Here is a 15,265-nt window from a genome sequence, read left to right on the forward strand (position 1 = left end):
CCGTCCATCAAACTATTATTTTTCTCCAGCTGTCCCTAGGAAATCTTATCACGATATGCAAAGCTTGATTTTTCTAAAATCATTACAAAAATAAAATCAAAGCAAATTTCTTCTCTGTGGAAAGGAGGTTGGATCTTTACCAAACAAACTGCTAGGATTCTGTCAACATATCCACGTCTGTAGCATCTCTCTTTTTAACATTTATGCAAAACACAAATATATAAAATCTCTACCACTGAAGGGCTCAAGGTAAAGTAATTGGTTGTTTAAACAAGGTGAATCATACTTCTTGGCTTATGAATCTGAAATGATCAGTTTTTTAAATTGCCCTTCACATTATACAAAGTAGGTAGATTTAATGAGTTCATCAATATGACGTTCACTTAAGTTCATGGTTATTAAAACAACTAAGTAATAGGTCCTAAGATTTAGTTATTAGAGTATCAATGTATGTTGGTAAAATGGGAATCTATTTCACTTATGCCAGAAACACTTATGAAAATGTGTTTGAAAGATATTTCAGAGTTTGGATGAAGTTAATTAGCATATAAGAACCACTTTAAGGAAATACTTCCTTACAAGAGGCTACTTCTGTATGACAGCTAGAAGAGATTTATAACATGGAAAGATTGTGCCTGACTTTTACCTCATCAAGTCTAAAAGAAATAGACTTCTCTCTTTTTCCAAAAAGGGAGATGGTTTACCACTTAAAACCACTTTCTTTTTTAAACTCCTTTGATAAAAAAACTATTTTGTTTCTAAGGTATTTTTATATAGAGCACACAAATGCTCGTAATTTCTCTAGTAAAATATAAACTGTGTACTCTGTAAAATATAAAATTCTGGGGGAAAAGGGGGATTTGCTTTTTGCTTGTCATGTACTTATGCCTTTATGTGTTCATTATATGGTTCTTCTATGTTGTATAGATGTGTGTGTGTGTGTGTGTGTGTGTAAAGCCTTTGTGTTATCACATTACTGTTACTGACTGAAGAAATGTGATTTGTGCTAGATGCATAAAGAACCTTTAATAAGACTTAAGGAAAAATTTTTTCTCAATGAGTATGATTAAAAAAATACTTTACATGTGCCTGGGGGATTTGTGGTATAGAAAGCCTTTTCCACACGCATTAGCTCAAAGAACATTATTATACTGATGGAACAATGTCTAATAATGCAAACTGATTTGAAGCCAGGGAGACTTGCCTTCCAATCTCTTCCTCTATTATGCTAGTTCTGTGGCCTCAAAGGACTCACGAAACTTCTGTTTGTTTTTTGTTTGTTTGTGTGTTTTGTTTTTTAATCATTACTTGAGGACAAGGAAAATTGCAAGATGGCTATAATAATTAAAGGCAATGATTGTAAGTTTCTTGTATAATGGCTAGAGTAGTACCTAGCATATATTAATAATTAATATTTAACAGTGCATTGCTATGTAATTTATAAAAAATGTTTACCCTTTTAAAGTGTATGATCAATGGTTTTGAGTTGTGCATTCAGCACCATAATCTAATTTTAGAATGAGCCTCTAACCATTAGCAGTAACTCTCAATTCCCCCACACTACACTCAAGCCATAGGTAACCATTAATCTACCATCTATTTATATAGATCTGCCTATTCTGGATGTTTCATATAAATGGAATTATGAAATGATTGGCAGAGCATGTTTTTGAGGTTCACCCAAGTTATATACATCAGTACTTTGTTCCATTTTATTAACAACTACTTTTCATTGTATGGATATTCTACATTTTGTAATCAGTTTATCAGTTGAAGGACATTTGAGTTGTTTCTACTTTTTGGTTATTATGAACAATGATGATATGAATATTCATAAAGAAACACTTTGTGTTGTGTGTGTACATATCTTTCATTTCTTTGAAGCTCTTTCTTTCTTTAAGAGTGGAGCTGCTGAGTAAAATGACAACTCTATATTAACATTCTGAGGAACTGCCAAATTGTTTTCCAAAGTATTTGCACCATCATACATTCTGAGTGGCAAAGTATAAGAGTTCCAATTTCTACACATCCTTACCAACTCATTATTTTCTACTTTTTTTATTATAGTCTTTCTAGTTTTTTTTATTACGGTCATCTGTTTTTTAATTATTATTATAATTATTCTAGTGAGTGTAAAGTAATTTTGGATTTATTTCCCTAATTATGGTGAACATCCTTTCACATGCTTATTTCCAGTTTGAATTTCTTTTTTGCAGTTGCCTATACAAAGTCTTTGACCATGTTTTAATTGGATTATTTGTCTTTCTATTATTGAGTTCTAAGAATTATTTATGTATGATTGATAAAAGTCCCTTGTCATATACAACTAGAACTCAATGGCCATAGGTCCCAGAATGCACCAAAAAAAGTACATTGACTGAAGTCATCTTTAGGGGCACAATTTGAAGTGACAAATACAAAACCCATGCTTGCAACAATTGAAATAAACCTATTTTGTTCAGAGAAGTAAAGGGGGCATGAATACACCAAGACTCACACTGACAAAGCTAAATAAAATAAGAAAACTAACTTAGCAATAGAGAAAAGAACCTCTGAGTTTTGAAAACAGCTAGTTGGAAACATTGCTAGAGCCTCTTCCTGAACATACTCACTTACACAGGAAATGTGGAGATAATTGGTTCAGGAAAACCAATTCATGCAATGATAAATAAAAATTAATTAGTAGAGCAATTATATAAAGATACTTAGAATTATATAATAAATTTCAGTCATTTTATTTATTGAAATCTTTCACAAGAATACTTTAGTTATGTGATAGGTAATAATTCTGACAAAAGAGTAAGAGCTGAAAATAATGCAACTGACAAAGGGTTAATTTCCAAAATATACAAACAGCTCATATAATGCAATATCAAAAACCAAACAACCCAATCAAGAAATGGGCAGAAGACCTAAATAGAAATTTGTCCAAAGAAGACATACAGATGACCGACAGGCACATGAAAAGATACTCAACATCACTGATTATTAGAGAAACGCAAATCAAAACCAAAATGAGGTATCACCTCACACCAGTCAGGATGGCCATCATCAAAAAGCCTACAAGCAATAAATGCTGGAGAGGGTGTGGAGAAAAGGGAACCCTCCTACACTGTTGATGAGAATGTAAGTTGCTGTAGCCACTATGGAGAACAGTATGGAGGTTCTTTAAAAAACTGAAAATAGAGCTACCATATGATCCAGCAAACCCACTGCTGGCATATATCCAGAAAAGACGAAAACTCTAATTTGAAAAGATAGATGCACCTCAATGTTTACAATGGCCAAAACATGGAAACAACCCAAGTGCCCATCAACAGATGATTGGCTTAAGAAGATGTGGTGTATAGATACAATGGAATATTACTCAGCCATAAAAAGAATGAAATATTGCCATTTGTGACAACACAAAAGGACCTAGAGAATATCATAGTAAGTGAAGTGAGTCAGACAAAGACATATATTATATGATATCAATTATATGTAGAATCTAAAAAATAATACAAATGAATTTGTTTACAAAACAGAGGCAGATTCTCAGACATGGAAAACAAACTTATGGTTATCAAAGGGAAAAGGGAGTGAAGGCAGGGATAAATTAGGAATGTGGGATTAACAGATACACACTACTATATATAAAATAGATAACCAACAAGGATTTACTGTATAGCACAGAGAGCTATATTCAATATCTCATAATAACCTATAATGGAAAATAATCTGAAAAAAATATATATAACTGAGTTACTTTGTTGTACACCTGACACCAAAAACAAAAATATTTGGCAAGAAGAAGAGGAGGAAAAAAAAGAATAATAGCTGAAGCTGAACATGCTCACACCTTATTCAGAAATTTTATTTATAAGAATATACCCAACAGAAATGTGAACATATGTTTACCAAAATTCAAGTGTGTGTGTATATATATATATATATATATATATATATATATATATACACACACACACAGACATATATATCAGAACGTTTATGGCTTCACAATTTTTAATGCCTAAAATTGGAGAAAAACAACATGCCCTTCAACAGTAGAAGAGATAAGTAAATTATGGTATATATACATATACTATACAGCAATGAGAATGAATAAATTCAGAAAGAGACACTAATATGTATAAACCTGATAAATAGAATGTTGAGTTATATAATCCTGATTTTAAAAATACATAATAAATCATTCCATTTATTGAATTTCAAAAGCAGGCAAGATTAATCTACATTAATCTTGGGAAGGTGTGACCCAAGGACTGTATATCCATCTCACCTGCCCATGAAATATGAAGGATACACACAAACTGAACTAGTGGCAGCATTGTTACCACCAGTACTTTTTGAGAAGATTAAAAATGTTGATTGGACTTACTATTATCCTTGTTGCACTACAGAACTGGAATTAAAACAAATCTTATTCATAACTAATAAGATTCACCTAAAAGTGATGCAGAAATGCATGGAAAATTCAGAGAATACATATTTTTATTATCTTCTCAAATGTAAAGACGTCAAAAGCTGGAAGGGAACTACAGTAATTGGCTGATTGATTTATTTGTAGTAAAGAGGAATCAAACACTTGAAGCTGCCACTGACATGTTGCTTGGGATGAAGATCCCAAACAGCCAAAACAATCTTGAGAAAAAAGAACACGGCTGGTGATATGCTTCCTGATCTCAAATTATCATACAAAGCTGCAGTAATCAAAAGAGTATGATATTGGCACAAAAACAGACACAGATTAATGGAACAGAATTGAGAGCCCAGAAATAAACCCACACATATATGGACAATTAATTTACAACAAAGGAGCAAAAAAACATGTAATGGAGGAAGAATAGTCTTTTCAATAGATAGTGTTGAGAAAACTGGGCAGCCACACACAAAAGAATGAAACTAGACCACTTTCACCATACACAAAAACTAACATTAAAAACTTGAACGTAAGACCTGCAACTATAACATTTCTAGAAGAAAACAGAAAACTCATTGCTGTCAGTCTTTTAGCGATGTTTTCGTGAATTTGACTCAAAGACAAGGGAAACAAAAGCAAAAATGAAGAAATGGGATTACACCAAACTAAAAAGCTTCTGCATACAGAAGGAAATCATCATCAAGATAGAGACTTTTAAAGATCAACATGTGTGAAAGAAATGGGGAGGAAGAGTATTGAATAAAATATCTGAAAATCCTCAGCCTACTTGGTAAAGATACCTGCAGTGTATATCACTCATTAGAGTTGTCTTGTATCAGGATGGTATGGTCTGGACTTTATACCTCACCTTGCTTAGCAATAGGATTAAGGCTGCCTTGGAAAGGTTGACTTCAGGCAGTGCAGTTCTCTACAGCTAAGACAGATGCTGAAGAGCTTCTGACTGCTGACTGCATTTTCTACAAGTGGGCAGCAAGACACATGTCTGCATATCATGTACCCAAGCCCATATAAATCTGCTCTAGTAAATCCAACATATCTGGCACAGCAGCTATGATTGGAAGTACCACTTGTTTGAGGGTTCAGTAGTCTAATGACAATTATCCTTCAGGAACTACCTGGTTTTTGCAGGGACCAGAATGGTAAGTGAAACAGAACTATAATGAGAATCACCAATCTGCCATGTTGTATATTTTTAATAATTTCACTAATCTCTGTCATCACAACCCTACCCTCCCTTAAACCCTACCCAGCACACACATGGGATGCAGTGTTATTTGATTTACTAACACTGTGGGGGTACTGTGGGATAGTTTCAAAGACCTGCACTCAGCCTTCTGCTATATGAAAGCCCTTACCTCACAGACCAAGGATCCCATGAGGAGGCTGCATCAAGTGTTAAGCACCTAGATCCAAATTATGAATACAAACCAGGAAAATGATCACCTGGTTGGTCTGGAGACCCAGTAGACGACTGTATGGACAACTCTGGCCAGGACTCCAATCATTACTTGGCCCGATATATGTTCACACTCTAACAGGAGTACCATGGTCTCTAGGTAACAACATCAACTCAGAATTTTTATTCAAAGGTCCTCAAAAGTTCTGGGTGTTCCCCTTTTCTCAGTGAGCTGTAGCCCAAGTAAGTGGTCATACACCTCTTTGGGGGGAACAACTGGGGTAATCATTACCATATATAATCATAGTTTTCCAGACCAGCTCTTCTGTTAAGTAGATTCCAGGTCTAAACTTTAGCCCACATTCAGAAATTGACAAAGGATCCATGAACTTTTTTTGAGACATTTGCCTTCAGATTCCTTGTTATATACATCCTGGATTTATCCTTGTTGTACAAGGTAAGTAACATTCTGCTTTTGTCTATCCACTTGTCTTTTTCTCATGGGAATACTATGTTCTAGGATCCTTCTGCATAACTCTATACAGTTCAGATGCCCTTGATTGCAACTATGACCTGTCCAGTTATACTAATTGTCTCTCCTAGCTTCTGGAACTTAGATTCTGCCACTTGTCCTCTACTGTTTCAGTGTCATCATCCCTATGCAATCAATGAACTAAGTTCTGTAACAGCCTCTTCTACCATTACCTAGGACCTGCAGAGGAAAGCCATCACCAATTTTTTAGTGATGCTGGGGCTCTCTCACCATCCATTCCTTCTTTGTTTGGTAAATGGTGTATACTTTGGGATCTATCATAGAACAGAGTCATCTGGAGACTTTCCTGACTTCAAGCTGCTCACTTCTCTGAACCATATAGTCCCTACCTTTATCACTGGCCACAATAATTCTGACTTTTCAACTTCCCTCGACATGGACACTTTTCCTGACTTCTAGGAACCATTCTAGTAGTGAGTTTGCATTAAAACATACTCTCTTTTTTAAAATAAATTTATTTATTTTATTTATTTATTTTTGGCTGCTTTGGATCTTTGCTGTGGTGAGCGTGCTTCTCATTGCAGTGGCTTCTCTTGTTGTGGGGCACAGGCTCTAAGCGCACAGGCTTCAGTAGTTGTGGCACGCCGGCTCAGCAGTTGTGGCTTAAGGGCTGTAGAGCACAGCCTGAGTAGTTGTGACACACAGGCTTTGCTGCTCCGCCTCATGTGGGATCTTCCCAGACCAGGGATTGAACTGGTATCCCCTGCATTGCCAGGTGGACTCCTAGCCACTGCACCACCAGGGAAGTCCTAAAACATACTCTTGAAATTACATTAACTTCTTTTGTTATATTAGCACACTAAGTTTTCTGATAGTTCTATTTTTCTTCAAATAGAGAGACTAATGACAAGCCTGGTAGATTTAAAGATGTTTCCTCCTTTAGATTTGTCTATTTTCTATGAAAAAAAAAACCCGTTAGTGTTCTAACTTACCTTAAATTTCACTGACGTATCTTTTATATGTCATTCAGGATTCTCTGTCACTGTTTTCCCAGTATCTGAGAATAATTCCCTGACAATTTCATTTGCTTAATCATAGTTTGAGATTACCTATATTTCTTTTGAATAAAGTTCAAGTTGTCCATCCTTTCCTAACATTTATTCTCTCAGATATACAAAAGAAATTATGTATATATGCATATATACTTCTTGAAAAATAAGCAAAAAATAAAAACAAATCTTGAAAGAAATAATGATTTAAGTTTTCTACAGTCTTCCTTCACGTTTATGTTACATTTTGTTTTCCTGGTTATTTAAAAGATAATAAATAATAAGACAAAGAAAAAGTGCTGAATAGTTTCTGTTAACTTTTAAAATAGATTAAGAACCACCTCGACAAACTCTAAATATGGACAATTTTTTTTTTTTTTTTTTTTTTTTTCTTGCGTTATGCGGGCCTCTCACTGTTGTGGCCTCTCCCATTTGCGGAGCACAGGCTCCGGACGCGCAGGCCCAGCGGCCATGGCTCACGGGCCCAGCCGCTCCGCGGCATGTGGGATCCTCCCGAAACGGGGCACGAACCCGCGTCCCCTGCAACGGCAGGCGGACTCTCAAGCACTGCGCCACCAGGGAAGCCCCTAAATATGGACAATTTTAAGAAGCATGGTTAGCCTTTCATTTTCTAAGACTGATATTTTTTCAGAAGATACTCAATAACTATTTGCTGTTATTAGTCCTCATTACTTATAGTATGTTGTTCTAATTTGCACTCAATAACTATTGGTTGAAGAGAAGTTACTTGAATTACATATTTAAAAAAATAAACCAAGGAGCTTCCCTGGTGGCGCAGTGGTTGAGAGTCCACATGCCGATGCAGGGAACACGGGTTTGTGCCCCAGTCCGGGAAGATCCCACATGCTACGGAGCGGCTGGGCCCGTGAGCCACGGCCGCTGAGCCTGCACGTCCGGAGCCTGTGCTCCGCAACGGGAGACGTCACAACAGTGAGAGGCCCACTTACCGCAATAAATAAATAAATAGATAGATAGATAGATAAATAAATAAACAAACCAAGGACTTCCCTGGTGGTCAAGTGGTTAAGACGTAGCCTTCCAATGCAGGGTGTGTGGGTTTGATCCCTTTGGGAGCTAAGATCCCACATGGCTTGCGGCCAAAAAACCAAAACATAAAACAGAAGCAATATAGTAACAAATTCAATAAAAATTTCAAAAATGGTCTACGTTGAAAAAATTTTTTAAATAATTTAAAAAAGTAAACCAAACTGTTTTGCTGTTTTTCCTATCCTTTATTTCTCTCATTCTTTACATTTATATTTTTCAGAAGTCTTCTATAATTTACCTACCAGATTTTTTAAATTCTTCATACCCGCTGAAGAAAAAAATTATGTTTCAAGTCATAAGAAGGCAATTATGTATCATGGTTGCTTTTCTCTATTTGGTATCCTAAGTATACAGTTCAATAGAGTTTTGGAGAATTCTCATTACTCTTCCTGGCAATCATTCTGGTGATTCTTTGTATTTGCTGACATAATTTTCTCAGTCTTTTCACTGAGTTTATGGCTTTGGCTGCTATGATGAGATGCAAAAGGAACAGGCAAGGACTCAAAAACAGATTTTATAAAGGTTAAAGAAGTCCAGCATTCATTTCACCTTCCAGTAATGCACTATACTCTATCAGGCATGCCAATTCAGAAATTCCTACCCTAGTGCCAGATAGTTAAAATGAATATGTTATCATAAATATTCATGATTGTATTGAGAATGGAAAACTGTGTGATGTTTAACTTTTTCTAGTTGTTTTCCAAAATTTGTGCTTGCATCGCCCTCCTTAGCTGTTTTTACTTGAAAGAAAAAATTTAATGGTCCTTCATTTTTTTTAAGGTTTATACAGGGAGTTTAGCAGAATGTAGGTGATTTAATATTTCCACTTACAAAAGATAGTTTCCTCTCATTTTAACCTTTCAGGATGAAGTCAAAACATACCTTTGTATAGACAGAAAATAAGCACCTGACAATTTTGTAAGTGAAATGAATTCGCCCATTTTGCTTTATTCTCAGTATTTGCTTTAGGATAGAGCATGTAAGAAAAACTCTTGTGGTAAAGTAAAAATAAATCACTGCTCTTTAAAAGTTTTAAGGAGGTAGAAAAGATTTCATTCTTTTTCCTCCTTACTTTTTTAGGCCAATAGTTGTCAACTATGTAGATCCAAAGTGATATCATTGAATAATAGGAAGGGAAACACGAAATGGATTTTAATTGCACCATTTACTTGCTTCCACATGACTCATCCCCATTATTTGAAGATAATTGTTTATTTGTTTTCTATGTAGCATAGAATCCATATGCTTCATATGGCAACAAATAAACAAAAAAAATTTATGTCTTATGCTACATGGCCTTCTTACCGAATGCCACTTAACTTAAGAACAAATGTTACTTCTCAGTGTATGTGCAGTTAGCTTTCCAAAGAAATCTACAACAAAGGACAAAATAATCTGCTTATCATATTCCACTGTTAGATAGACATTCACTAGTGATTAGGCCAACTTTGATGGGGCATTGCTAAGGCTATTTATGACAGCTTTATATATTCTAAATTTTCGCAATAATGACAGATAGAAAAAAAATTACTTTATCTGGATAGCTTACTGTTTCCTCAATTAACTTAAAATACACTATCTGTGAGATAAATTATTAGTAGAATGGGCAAAGACAAACTCAAGTATAGACTTACTGACTAATAGTTTTAAAAGTAAATTTTAGATATTCAGAACTATAATAACATAGAGAAAATCATTCTAGATTCAGTCAATACATTTAAAATAAAATGAAGCAGCAGTTGATAATATATTCTGCACTGTTATTGGTTGTACAATTTGGAATACCCAAAATGAAAATTAAAAGGGCTTAATTAAATTTGGATATTAATCATGGATTTCTACCTTAAAACTTGTAAAACCTAATCAACACGTCTCCTATCTTAGAACTATATTTGACTATTAAAATTGAAAATTTTTGAAAAGTGAGTTTCATATAAATATTTAGTACATCATTTCCTTCTAGATATTCCTTAATCCTTTCTTCCCAATTCAATATGAGCTACTCTGCTTAAATTGGTTTAAGTCCACTTCCACAGTCATTAATTAACTAAATATAAAAGCTATAATGTATGAGTCAGAAGCATTTTCATTTCTACTGTCTGTCTAGGAAATAGGTTTAGTATCTATTGTTTTGAGATTGATTGGATGATCAGATGACATTTGGAAGTTAACAAGAAACTATTTCTTAACTGCAACTTATTTTTGACACTAAGCACCGCAAAACATTACATTAAAACTTGAGAGACTAGCAAAATAAGAAAGGAAATTTATGAGAACACACTTCTGGTAACACCTAAAACTCTAAATCTGATTTACACAAACACCTTGTTTTTCTATTGGCTGAGCACCAGTACATTTTCAGAAGGGGTCTAACTATAGTTTTCTTCATTGCTATATATGTTTACATAAAATTGGGAATCAGGTGTCTCTTCCAATAGTTTAGTCAGGTATCTAAATAGGCGATTAACTGCTTATTTTCTTGATTCTCGTTAAACTCAAACATTTCAGTCTCTTTAGCAAGGAGAGCTCCAAACATTATGTGAAGTTTGGAGATTAGAACTGTAGTACATTTTCTTATGTAATGCATCTATTTGGTAAATATTCAATAGTAGACAATCAGAATTATGACCTATGTAACAGAAAAATCCTTTTCACATTATTAGGGCATCTCTAGTTACGTAGGTTGTATATGGTGTTAATTTTTTTGTTCTGGTTGTGGGCAGCCTCAAAAAATAAATCAATATTTATCACACAGAGGGAAAAAGGATGAATTTCGTGCTGTTTCTCTATACTGTTTCTTAAATAAGGGCTCCAGCACACTTTGACTCCTCCTAGTTTTTCTTCCTCTATTCTCACTGTTGCCATCCTTTTTATCCACACACTATATAGGTTTATTTTCTTATTTCTCACCAATGCTTATCATTTCCTTTCCACAAGTATGTCTTTATTCATGTGCTTTCAACTATTTTAGCTTCCCTTGGGGATCCAATGGTTGATTATAACTCCACAGAAAAAGCTTACAGTCATTGTCAATATTAATGAGAATAATATGATTTTGATTCTCTGTTTTGATCACTGATTTTTTTTTTAATTCTCATCTACTCACTAGCCCACAGTTGCAAGCCAATGACTCAGTGTGAAAAGAAGAGGTTTTAAGAGTTTTTAAATGAGTAGCTGGACCTTGATTTCTCATCTATTCAGAGATTCTCCTATTGCTTCTCTGATATCTTTGATTGTGGTAGGCAGCTGCATCTCATGAGTATTGAGTTCTCTAGGAGCCCTCAGTCAGCTCTTACCAAGTGGGACTCCATTGCCAAGAGTAATCTTTTTTCCTTCAAAGTTTTGTGGTTGTTCCCAATGTAGAGGTATATGGGTGTTCTGGAGCAGGAGAAGGAAGATGCAGGAGACAAGGCTGAAAGATGAGTGTGTGGAGAAGTACAGGGTAGCAATAAATAGCAGAGAATGAAATCACGGGATTTATATTCTCTGACTGGTAACAACAGGCAACAAAGAATGCCAAATAACTGCTAAGTAAATATATTAATTTTTTTCTTAATTTCTTTTTTGTCAACACTTTGGTCTTAAAATACAACGGAATTAGACATATCTCTACCACAGTTTTATGATTATTTGCTATCTTCTAAATTCATGTAAATAATGTTTATATTGAACACTTTACATATGTATTGAATACATCCACACTGCAACTGGGCTGTCCATGGTATGCTTTATGATGCTTCTTTATACATTGCCACTCTCCCTATCCCCAGAACTCAACCCAGCACCAGCAAATTAGTAGATAAAAACATCATGTTTGATAAAAGACTGAATTTGTTGATAATTAGTGAAATATAAACACAACTTGTAATTTTTTCTCTCTTATTTTGCTTATTTTATATTATGTAGTTTCAACTTAAGTCTATATAATAGCAGATTTTTAAAAACCCTGATATTATGCTCGATACTATTGAAAAATGGGTCTTTGTTTTAACTTTACCTTAAATTAGGCAGAGTTAGCATGTTGACCTTAGCCATTTTTGGCACACAATGTGCAAAATAGGTGGCAAAAATTTAATAATTTAGTAACTTTAATCTTGAAGACAATATACTAACAATAATAAAATAATACATATAGTTTTAAAAACTATAGCTCCTTAATTGCTGCCAAATGATTTAATATTGCCTCAAAGGTTAGTGGAGAGCACTCTCCATTTAAGCAACACTTGGCAACAAGAATGCAAGTCGCTTCAGTATGAGATTCATGCTTATTGATATCTTTGGCATCAAAAGGGATTTTAAAATGTTTTATTGATGCTCAAAAACAACATGATATGCAAATTAAGTTTTGATCAAATGTTTACTGTAACTGAACATTATATATCAGAGTGTATTGAAAAGTTATTTTAGAATATTATCTTTATTTTAATTTAGAAATAATCTGCAATACATCAAGAAAACATTAATTCAATCAATGTAGTAGGCAAAACAGAAAGAATAAATGGCTATTAAAGTAATATAGATGTGATTTTAAACTCCTAAATATTCCATTTTAAGCATGTGTACTCCAGTAGAAAAAGAAATGAAGAATCTTCCTAAGTGTTACAGTAACTCCTAAAATTTATCTCAACAAAATAAAGCATACAACCCAGTTATCTCCCTATTTAAATTACATACTAAGCTTTCAGTACAAAAGACTGGTATGAAATGAAGCAACCAACTTTCTGATCCAAGGTAAATCATCTACAAACTGGGAAGGAATTTCTTTTATTTCTTCCTTACAAAATCACTATCTTTTGAATTATATTTAAAATATGATATATCCTGCAACTAGAGATTATCATACTAAGTGAAGTAAGTCAGAAAGACGAATACCATATGATATCACTTACATGTGGAATCTAAAATATGGTGCAAATAAACCTATCTAAAACAGAAACAGACTCGCAGACATAGAGAACAGACTTGTGGTTGCCAAGGAAGTTAGCGGGGGGCAGGAGGGGTATGGATGGACTGGGAGTTTGGGGTTAGTAGATGAAAACTATTACATAGAGAATGGATAAAAAACAAGGTCCTACTATATTGCACAGGGAACTATATTCAGTATCCTGGAATAAACCATAATGGAAAAGAATATAAAAAGAATATATATATATATATATACATATATATATATGTATAAATGTGTCACTTTGCTGTACAGCAGAAAGTAACACAAATTGTAAGTCAACTATACATCAATAAAAGTTAAAAAATAAAGTTTTATTGGAATACACAAAAAAATGTGATGTATCTGTATAAAAAGCCTACATGAAAAACCACATCAGCTACAATGTTACAGGACTTATTTAAGAACTTTAAAATATAATCGTGTCCTATAAATTTTTAATCTACTAGTATCTTTATAGATTTTTATTCTACCTCCAAGGTAATTTTATAGTTAGTTCTTAACTTTAGAGGCCATTCTAAGTTGAAGTTAGTGCTAACCACATCCATAACCTAATAGAGACGCCCGTGTGTAAAAATCAATGATATAGTTTATGAAGTGTCCAGATGCCTTCCCTAAGAATTCATTTCTCACACAATTTTATTTAAAATTGCATCACAGTGATTTCACCCCAATTTTTTCTCAAATGCTTGGATCATTAAAATGGATTTAGTCCAGTAAAAAAAAAAAGTCCAGCAATTTTTTTTATTCTTATGAATCTTAATTACAGTTGTGTTATTGTTAGTATAAAGAAAAGCAAGCCTAATTTATTATGATGAATAGACTACATATGGGTAATATATTTTGATTCACACAATTAAAGTGCTCTATGTAAATACTGCAGAGACGTAAAGAAAGTTTTTACAAAGAGACAAATTCAGCCTTTTAAAAGTTAGTGAAGCAGAAAAACTTTAAATTGTTTACAATTTGGGTTTTGGAGCAATTACAGAATGTTCAGTTTGAATAACCAATCATGAGTCACTATACATCTTCGCTGAATACAATAGATGCTGACATTTTTAGATATTGTATTTTAACAATTAGTCGTTCAAGTTGGAGAACATTTTTTCAAAAGATAAAAATTAAGAAAATTCTATAATATATCTTTCCATTTCTAACTTTTTTTTTTTGAGGTTCGCGGGCCTCTCTCTGTTGTGGCCTCTCCCGTTGCGGAGCACAGGCTCTGGACACGCAGGCTCAGCGGCCATGGCTCATGGGCCCAGCCGCTCTGCGGCATGTGGGATCTTCCCGGACCAGGACAAGAACCCGTGTCCCCTGCATCAGCAGGCGGACTCTCAACCACTGCGCCACCAGGGAAGCCCCATTTCTAACTTATTTTGATGTTGTCTTTTTGTTTAGTTGATTGTGTGATCAGGTCACTCCTTTCATTTTTTACTGTTAAACATGTTTATTTTTTTATTTATTTTATATGTATTCTAATTAGATCATTCTTATTTATGTAAGATTACATAATCTTAAATAAAATTACTCTCAGACATATATATCTGCTATAAATAAATATAATAGTAAGTTTAATGATAATTTTCTAAAATTCAAATGTAAAGAATTATCCTAACAAGTTTATGAAATGATATTCTAACTCTGAATACTGCCTAGGCACATAATATATCCCTGGGCTTTTGAGAAACTTAAAAATGCTCCTGGGAGTCTCACTACCAATCATGATTCCACTCCATGTAAAGTTTTTCTGGATAACTAGACACATAACTACAGAGGAAACTAAGGAAGAGCAATATAACAATCAATCTTGTATATCATTTATAAATGTACAAATAACAATATGTTGTTTATAAGAACACACTATACAACC

This window comes from Lipotes vexillifer, unplaced genomic scaffold (genome assembly GCF_000442215.2).
Source record: "Lipotes vexillifer unplaced genomic scaffold, Lipotes_vexillifer_v1.1 scaffold58, whole genome shotgun sequence".
Lineage (NCBI taxonomy): Eukaryota > Metazoa > Chordata > Mammalia > Artiodactyla > Lipotidae > Lipotes > Lipotes vexillifer.